General features: G+C 35.9%; 1 pseudogene; it reads left to right on the forward strand.

Moving 5' to 3' along the window:
• Positions 1–294: 294 nt before the first annotated feature.
• Positions 295–5,185, forward strand: LOC127790162 (probable CCR4-associated factor 1 homolog 11; annotated as a pseudogene).
• The last annotated feature ends 4,863 nt before the right edge of the window (positions 5,186–10,048 follow it).

The following is a 10,048-nucleotide window of genomic DNA, read 5'->3' on the forward strand; positions in this document are numbered from 1 at the left end:
TTAGGCAAATCATCGTAACCATCCTTCGACTCAACATTAATGAATATTAACTTCAAAAGAAAGATCGAAATTTGAATCATTGTGTGCGTGCCGAGACTTCGTTGTTTGCGACGGTGTCGAGTCCATCGTGATCTGGCTTGGCACCCTTGGGGATAGGACGAGGTGGACGCCATGAGTACTTGTTCATAGGGCTGGGCTTTGAGGCTGGTTTGGTCACTACTGTGGGTTTGCTTTTGCATAACAAGCATGCCACTACGCAATCATTGATCTTCAGATTAGGGTACTTGTGTCTCCATGGCGTACTCCACCAATACTCTTGCCACCGTCGATCTCTTCCTCGCCGATGCAACGAGTTATAGATCTAGTAAAGGCCAAAAGGTTTTGTTAGAAGAAAATGTAAGCTTGAGCAAGAAAAAAAATTGATCAAGTGCATATGCTACTTGAAAGACAGTAAGGAAGAATAAATGAGAGCAAAGAACATAAAAATGGAACTTTAAAAGGTTCATATTGTTCCCCAATTTAATAGCTCGGACTTCTAAATTAACATGCATATTTTGATTTGGAAAAATAAAAAACAAAGAAAAAGAAAAAGGAATTTCCATAAAGCATTTCCCTGGTGTGGTGATATTCTAATATGAAAAACACGACCTGTTTAACAATCACTACAAAAAATTGGAAAAAGAAATTGGGCAATCAAGGGTAACTTGTTATTTCATACATCTCATTGATAGTGAGCTATCTTTCTTTTATTTATTTATTATCATTTTGATAGATAAACATGTATAGTAGGAGAAAACAGCCTTAAAGAGGAAAAATCATGTACATGAATATGGGAAGAACCCTAAAAAATCAAATGCCAACCAAACAAAAGTCTGTCTGTATACATCAATGGGAAGACACAAATCTGAAAAAAAAAAATAAACAAAAGGCAAAGATGGTTAAAATACAATCTACAAAGACTTACAAATCAAAGGTTGCACAAATTTGTTCTAATCCGCTCATTATACAAGCCCAATTTGAATTAGTTTCCAAAGGCATGTGGATAAACCTTTAACACAAACCAGATGCATGTTCTTCTTGACATTTATTAAGTCTCCAAGATGATGCTAAGTGTCCAAATATGAGGTTTACCTATTATCTATTAAGGTGTAAGTCTTTTGATTTTTTAATACAGTAAAAAATTGTTTTTTAACAAAAGTATATGAAACCGCTTAAGGTATAATCGCTTGTGCAAGTCTAAAGTGTCATTATTCAACTCAAAAAATACAAAAGCAACCGCAAAAGGACAAAAGATTGAAGATACGATATAAAAAATCGCTTGAGGTAATAACCACTCATGCAAGTCTTTCGTCTCATTGATCAACTCAAAAAAAATATAGAAGCAAAGGAAAGCAAAAGGGCAGAAGATTGAAGGTAGAATATATCAAGCACAAGTAAGACCAGAGATCTTTTCTTACATGTAGGAATCCTTTTAGAAATAGTGTAAGTAATACACAATCTGCTTCAATCAGAGTTCAACACCCTATTACAGGAGTTAAAGCTAAGTGAAAGTTATGCCTAATGGGCATGTAACCTTATCATCCTAGACAAATAATAGAAAATCATTCTTTAGATAAATATAATAATTGATAATTATCAATAAATATTTAAATAAACATAATTAAAAAAAATCTTAATTCTAGTAGATTTAGGAAAGTTCCATACTCACCTATAAATAAATAGTCCCTCATTTTAAAAGAGATACATTACTAGTTTCAATACCCCAACTTGAAAAGCCGCTTGCCTTGCTATCAGAATTCAATACCCAACTCTCCACGGCATCTCCTCTCTCTCTCTCTAGAATTCTCTTTTTGTCTTTCTTGATCTTGAAGGGCAATGTTTTCCAACCACGCACCACCATCGTCACCTCCTCTTCCATCGCTGAATATGCGGCCTCCAATGGCTAGCCTAAAGCCAATTGAGATCCGTTAAGTTTGGGCATATAATCTTGAAGTCGAAATCGCGTTAATCCGCAAATTCATCGACCGATACCCATTCGTGTCGATGGACACCAAGTTCCTAGGAGTTGTGATTCGTCAGAGTGGTAAGAATGATAGCTTATGGCATAGGAATCCTCACAATCATTACTTGCTATTAAAGGCCAACGTCAATCTGATGAATCTGATTCAGATTGGCTTCACTTTCTCCGATGCAAATGACAATCTTCCATATCTTGGTACCGACAAGCAATATATTTGGGAATTCAACTTTCGTGACTTCGATTCGACCGTGACTTCCACGCTCCCAAAGCGATTGGGATGTTAAAGCGTTTGGGTATGGATTCAACAAGAACCGGGTGTAACACCCCGCTTTCTTCGAGCGTGCCACTATGCTGGGGCCCATCGTATCCATACATAATCTTTTCCCTTACATTTCACATACATCAAATACCTTATCTCAAAGGGAAACCCCCCAGCATATCATTAAAAATGCGGAAGCGATAATCGAAACCTGATATGGTACATACCTAAATTCACCTTATATTATATCATAAAGAATCCGTACCATATATTACATCATATTCTCGAATATAAAATACATGGAGATTCCATAAATATTCTAATAAGACTAATCATCAATAAAGCATAAGCTAAAACATATCCGAATTAGCTCGCTAAATCCATCGGCCACCCCATCACGTGCCGTCTCATCTCAACTTGCTCCTTACCTAAGCTGCAAGTCTAAACTAGAACGTTGAATGTTTCAAGGGCATAATCTATTAAAAGATGAAACTTCTAGTGAGGGTCTAAAAACATATATATGGATGCATGATGCGATGACATGAACCATATTTGCCCTTAATATAACTTCCCAAGCCCACCAGCCCGACACGGAATTCTAGGCAAATCCCGAACCTCTGCAGGATAAGCCTAACGTTATTTCATCATTACCCTAGGAGAATTACGTCTACACTCTAGGGGCGACATCCCATTCCCATGCACAAATATTAATAATATTGTGCCATGCAATTATCATGACTTTCTATGCAAATATAACAATCATATCATAAATATAAGTTCTTGTGAGAAAATCACTCACCTTTGCCCAAAGACCATGACACCTCGAAAAGCGCGCATTACCTTGATATGAGTGTCTGACCTCGATGCTCGTGCCAACTCTCACAAGTTGCACCAATCATATCATCTCGAACATCTCAATCATAAAAATGATATTTAATTACTAAATATCCTCAATATTTTATTTATTTCATTTTTCCTTCTAAAAATCCCAATAAATACCATCGAGACTTTTTTTCTCAAATCTAATTCCACAACAATTCATCATAGGCTATGAACTTCAAGGAAAAAATACTGGATTTACTTGGATGGTGTGTTTTCACGTAAAACGAGACTCTTAGGTGCAAAAACTAAGACATCGGGAAGCCTAAACCCAAATCTTTTTGCACGGACTTTAATAAAATATTTTTCTCTATTTTTGAAATTTTTTTCCAGATTTTTCGAACTAGCCACGCGCCCGAAAGCATTGGCGTGTGGGCTGCGCGTGTGGACCACGTGCTGGTCAACTTTTCCGGCGCCGGCCTTGCCGGCGATGTTGGAAATCGATGCCATTCGTTCGTTCTCTCCCAGTCGATCAGCATGGTGCATTTGGATCCTCGAAAGGATGGCCGAAAGGCCTCCGATTTTCCGGCCAAAGGCTCGGCCAGGCAGACCGTCTCTCTTCTCCGGCAACGCTTGAATAGCCATCAAACCTCCATGAAAATCCTTCAAACTCTCCAGAATTAATCTTTAGGCTATGGGTAACAAAAGCCCCTTATTTTGGAGCTCCAATTCATTCAATATCACGGCCGATTTGAAGCTCCATTTCTTGCAACTTTCAGCCACTTTCAACGCCTATTTATAGGCATTTTTGAGCGACCAAATGCCCTTGGCAGCCTTACCTGACCCCTTAGGAGCTTAAACCTCCCCTAGATTGGCCTCGAGCAAGCCTTATCTGACCACCGTCATCACTTGTAAGTGTGCAAAAATTCGGCCAACTTTCGACCGATTTTTTTTTACTTTTCTGGCCAACCCATTGGTTGTTATCGGCCAAGCCCTTTACAAAAGATGCTCCCCCGACCATCTCTCGTGCAACCCTGTGGTTCATTTCGGCCATGGCCGACGGGCCATGTGCTGGTCATTGGCCAAACTTTTGGCTTTTTTGCGCTTTGGCCCCTTAACTTTTGGCCTTTACCTTTATGGCCCTTTTCACTTAGTCCCTAAATCTTTCATAATTGCATTTAAGATCTTCAAGTCCTAAAACATCTATTTGACCCCCGAAGATTTCAAGAAATTATTGTTTTGACCTCCCTCTAGCAATTTCAGAAAACTGTACTTAGGCCTGAATCTTCGTTTTGGCCCTAAACCTTTTCGTTTCTTCCTGAAACCATTGAAGGGTTGTTCCTTATGAAAAATAGAAACCCCCTCAAGCTTCTGTTGACTTTCTGGAAGTCGTTTATAATAATTCGGTATTGTAGCTTAATTGGTAGTTGCATTTTTGCTATATCGAAAACTGTTCCAATCTTATTTCTTTCGATGCCATAAATCATGCCTCGAAATACTCATCACGTCCATATCATTTTCCTTTAGTATCTCGACTCTAGGGCACTCCCTATAGTCGATTTGGTCATTTTTTTGGACTATTTAGATACCAATCTTCCCCAAAATTTTGTTTCTCTAATAAAACGCTTATTTTTAACTAATCCAAATTTATTGGGTATTACACCAAGAGTTTGGGATCAAGTCTCTGAGATTCACCGAGTTGTTGATAACGTCCAAAGTCATCTGCAATCATTCCATGTGTTGGTTCACTTTTCAGAACGCTTATGATTACGCTTACCTGCTTAAAATCATTACTCGTCGGCCCTTATTAGAATAATTGCTTGATTTTCTAGATGAGCTCAGGTTGTTTTCTTGGGCTTAGGGTTTATGATCTGAAACATCTAATGAGGTATTACCAAAGCCTATATGGCGGGTTAAAACGTGTTTCCGTGACGCTTCAGGTGGAACGAGTTGTTGGGAAATCGTACCAAGCTAGTTCTGACAACCTTCTTACTTGGCACATGTTTTTGAAAATGTAGGAGGTTTACTTGAAGAAAGAAAATCTTGAGAAGTATGCTGGTGTTCTATAAGGTTTAGAGGTTTTTTGAATTACCTAACATCTAAAATTTACTTACCTCGTCTAGTAAATTTGTACAAATTGTGGGTCTAATATCAATAGTACAGTTCGTTCATTCTTATTTGGATTTTTGAATACTTCTATTTGCATTTCTGTCTATATGCATTTTAAGTATAATTACCTACACATGAGTACAATCGTATGTCTTTTATGGTTGTTGAATGAAGTTAGGATGCGCTGTGTTTTGACAAGAGTCAAGAGTTGTGTGATAAGGATGGGTTGTGTACTTTTGGTGTGGCATAAAGGATTAGCCCTGAATTGTAAATACCTTGGAATGATCATGATTACTACAAAATGGGAAATGATAATGTGAATGGAGATAAGCAACTATGTCCATAGATAAATTAGGTATTGTTTTCAGTATCATCATATTTTAAAAAATATATTAGGGAAAATGCTAATAAATGGAATTGCATTTTTAAGTCCAAAATTTGTAGGAGGGGGCGGGGTGTGTGTGTCTTTTCTTCTCTTGTCATTTCTCCCATTTTCTTCTTTTCAGTCAGATGGGCATATGCAACATTGTTTGGATGGCTTCTTGAGTGCAACATCAATTTATAAATTGCCTAGTCTACAATGCTACGAAGTGTTATATTATGTGATGAATATGTTGAGTCTCTATTTTTCTTTCCATATAACGAGGATCAATATAGATGATGTGTGCCAGCATCAAATAACTTTAGTTGTTTCTTGAGTATGTGATATCTTCTAGACGGGGTGGGATGTATTTGAATGTATTAGATATTTTATGCATAAATTGTAAATATCACAAAGATAAATACCTAATTAGCAACGAAAATTCAGATCTTTGAAATTTGTTGTTCCATGAGCCTCCTTGGACTTTCACGTCAGGTGCACAATCACAATATGAAAAATGCACTCTAGCCACAACCCAAATACCCACTCTACTAATAAGAACACTCACAATATATAATGCTTGGTGTTTTTTTGTGTGTCCTAAACCTTATGCAAGGATCTCTATTTATAGATGAAAAAACCTTATCTGATAAGGTTTAAGAGATGAAAATCATTCGAAATTCTACTTCTGGAGTTATCTCACTTAGAGATAATTTTGTTTTAGGATGAAACTCATCTCGTTTTATTTTATTCCTAATTAGATTAATTCATCTTAATCACATTTGAATATTAATTGATAATTATCAATTATTATATTTTTCTACATCTCCCACTCGAGCATGATGGGTCAACTAATACCCAAAGTATGAGTATAATATCTCTTATTAGAGTGAGTTTCATACGATAAAATGGGTCGTGCGACTTGTGAGATATAATTGAGAAAAATAGGAGCAAAATATTCATTAGAGAGCCTTCCGCTCTAATCTGATGAAACATCTCATTGTGTCCCGATTTAACATTATTTCATTCCCTCAAGGAGAAATTATTACTTCATATATACGTAATCACAATTGTTCAAGTATCACAAAGATATCACAATTGCCTAGCTAAAGAATACATATATTCATGAAAATGGTTAAGTCTTCTTTTTGTACTTATATTAGTCTATTTTGGATCAATTGCTCTCCCATAAATGTTTCATGAGTCGAATTTGTCCATAACTATAGGAAACATACCAAATTAGCATTTACTGACTTGTTACTTCATAATATAATCAAGAATTCCAAAAGTCACAATATAAGACATTCACAAAAAAATGTCTTAAGGGACTCACATAGTGAGAATAAGGGATATCACAATTTGTACTCACTTCCCTTATTGATCGTACTCATAAACACATGTAGTATGAATTACATGCTATGGTGATTTCCTCTCACTAAGAGGCATATGTCACTCCTATCACTCTACGGATCTCTTTTCAATCGCACCTCCCACTATGTATTAGATCCGACTCATATTAAAGTTACATGATTGTGGAATTATCATGTTCGGCTAATACAAAGATAGCCTCATTTTGGTAACTATCCAAGGCGACACCAATATTTATGTGTATGGTATCCTCTAGTATACTTGTTCCAAAAATATTGTCTCATCTCTACTCACTATTAAAGTGATGAGGTGATCATTTGTGTGAGGGAATCGATCCTTATTTGATTGACATACTTGTGCTTGCTCTTGATTCTTTTAGTCCAAACACAATTGAAAAATTTTTAGACAATACTTCAATTTATTAAATAAATGAAGAGTCACATATGCAACAAAAAAAAAAATGAATTACAATCTATGTAAACGTAAAGATCTAGCATGATCTCTATTAGAATCTCTAGTGATAGGCTTTGTAAGAGGGTCAACAACCATTTTATGTGTGGAGATATATTATAACACCATTTCTTTTTGTGTTATAATGTCTTTCACAAAGTTGTACTTTGTTTCAATGTGTTTGGACTTGCTATGATATTTCAAATATTTGGAATATGCAATCAAAGCCTGGCTGTCGTAGTAAAGTGTAACAGGTCTTGCATTGTTAGGAGTGATCCCAAGGTCAATTAGAAATTTCCTTAACCACACAGCTTCTTGTATTGCAGCTGAACATGTGTCGAATTCAGCTTCCATTGTTGATAAAGCTGTGTATGTTTGTTTCTTGTTACTCCAAGATATAACACTTCGATTGAGCAAAAATGCATATCCTGAAGTTGAGTTGGGTTCATCCAAGTCACCACATCCAAGGATCTTTTTGACTGCATTCCATTACTTAGGTCTTGGATTTGCTTGGTTTTTACTTATCAATCCAACCGCATAAGAAATATTTGGTCTAGTGCACATCATGACATACATCAAACTTCCAATGGCAATATTTGAGTATGACATGTTTTTTTATTTGAGCTTTCTTTAATGGAGTCAAAGGACACATTTTTAGGCTTATAGTTTGTCCCTAATTAGCTATTGGAGCCATGGGTTTACATCTTCTCATATTGAAGCGATCAAGAATTTTTTCAATGTAAGATTCTTGAGACAATGCTGGGAGTTTTCTTGAATGATCCCTATGGATCTTAACTCCAAGAATATAAGCAGCCTCACCCATATCCTTCATCTCAAAATTGGAACCCGACCAACTTTGGATAGCTAAGACAAACTCTTTGTTATTTCCATCTAATAAGATATCATCCACATATAAGGTTAAAATCACAAAGAAATCTTTTGACATTTTGATATAAACACAGTAATCTTGTTGAATCATTACAAATCTATTAGCAAACCTTTGCTTCTTGGCCCTTTTTGACTAAACATTCAGGTTGATCCATGTAGATTTCCTCATCTAATTCTCCATAGAGAAAAACAATCTTTACATCCATTTGATGTAATTCAAGGTCCATATGCCCGATAATGGTTAGAATCAAATGTATAGATGTCATCCTTACAACATAAGAAAATGTTTCTTCATAGTCTATACCTTCTTGTTGTATACACTTATTCATAACAAGATGAGCTCTAAATCTGTCTATCGTTCCATTTGCTTTCCATTTGATCCTCAGGACCTATTTATTGGCAATGGCTCTACGGTTAGGAGGAAGATCAATTAAGTCCCAGATATGATTTGATTTCACAGATTCCATCTCATTTTGTATTGCACTAATCCATTTTTCTTTATTCAGGGATTTCATAGCCTATTTAAAATTGTTAAACTCGTTAAGGTCATGAGGAGCTACTATAAAAGCTTCCTCTTCAATCTCAAAACGACGACGAGGAATGTTTTTTCAACTACTCATTTTTACTAATTCCTTTTGAGGAATTGATTCATGTGCTTTACTCCTACTTGGATCAAGAGTTGATATCGCATTATACTTTTCATTAGATCCAATTGGAGGCACACTCCATCCAAGATCTCCTAACTCGTATAGTTGGGAATCCTTATTGACCTCACCCTTTTTAGGAAAATCATTTTCCAAAAATATAGCATCTTATTATTCAATTTCAGTAATGCTCCAATCTCCATTTTCTCCAATAAGTACATATCATTTGGAGTGTTTTGAGTGTCTCACATTTTTACCCCTCGGTCACAATTTTCCAAAATTATGTGAAAGGTTGTGAACAAATGCTGCTGACCCCCAGGATCTTAGATTTGTTAGGTCAGTCTTTCTTCCTGTCCATAACTCATAAGGAATATTATTCATTGATTTGGAGGGCACTCAATTAAATATGTAGGCAACAATCAATAGTGTATCTCCCCAATACGAAATTGGAAGATTTGTTAGCCCCATCATCGACCTGATTATTTCCAAAAGGGTTTTGTTCCTTCTCTTAACAACACCATTTTGTTTCAGAATATATGGGAGAGTCAATTAACTCTTAATCCCCTTTTCATCACATAACTCTCTAAAGAGGTCAGATAGATATTCACGTCTACAATTAGTTTTTAAAGTTTTGATTGTTTTTTCTATTTGATTCTCCACCAAATTAGTGTATCGTTTGAAGCATCCCAGTGCTTCAGATTTATGAGAAATCAAATAAACATATCCATAATGTGTGAAATCATTTATAAAAGTGATGACATATGAGGTCCCATGACTTGCCCTCACACTCATTGGACTATAGATGTCAAAGTAGATGAGCTAATGGAAAATCAGTTCTTTTGCCTTTTCCAAATAGTTTTCTCGTTATTTTACTAGCTAAGCAATGTTCACATGTGTGCAAGTCAACTTTAGTGAGGGGGCATAAAAGACATTCTCGAGCTAGCCTATTCATTCTTTCTTGCCTAATATGACCTAGCCTAGCATGCCAAATATTCACATTTACATCTATATTTTCATGATATGTAACAAAAGAGAACCATAGTAAATTGTTATTACTAAAATCACAATCCATAACCATAAAACCATTTGAAAGAAAAACAGAACCATAGTAAATTGTTTCTAAAAAAAAA

The sequence above is a fragment of the Diospyros lotus genome, chromosome 14 (assembly GCF_014633365.1).
Source record: "Diospyros lotus cultivar Yz01 chromosome 14, ASM1463336v1, whole genome shotgun sequence".
Taxonomy (NCBI): domain Eukaryota; kingdom Viridiplantae; phylum Streptophyta; class Magnoliopsida; order Ericales; family Ebenaceae; genus Diospyros; species Diospyros lotus.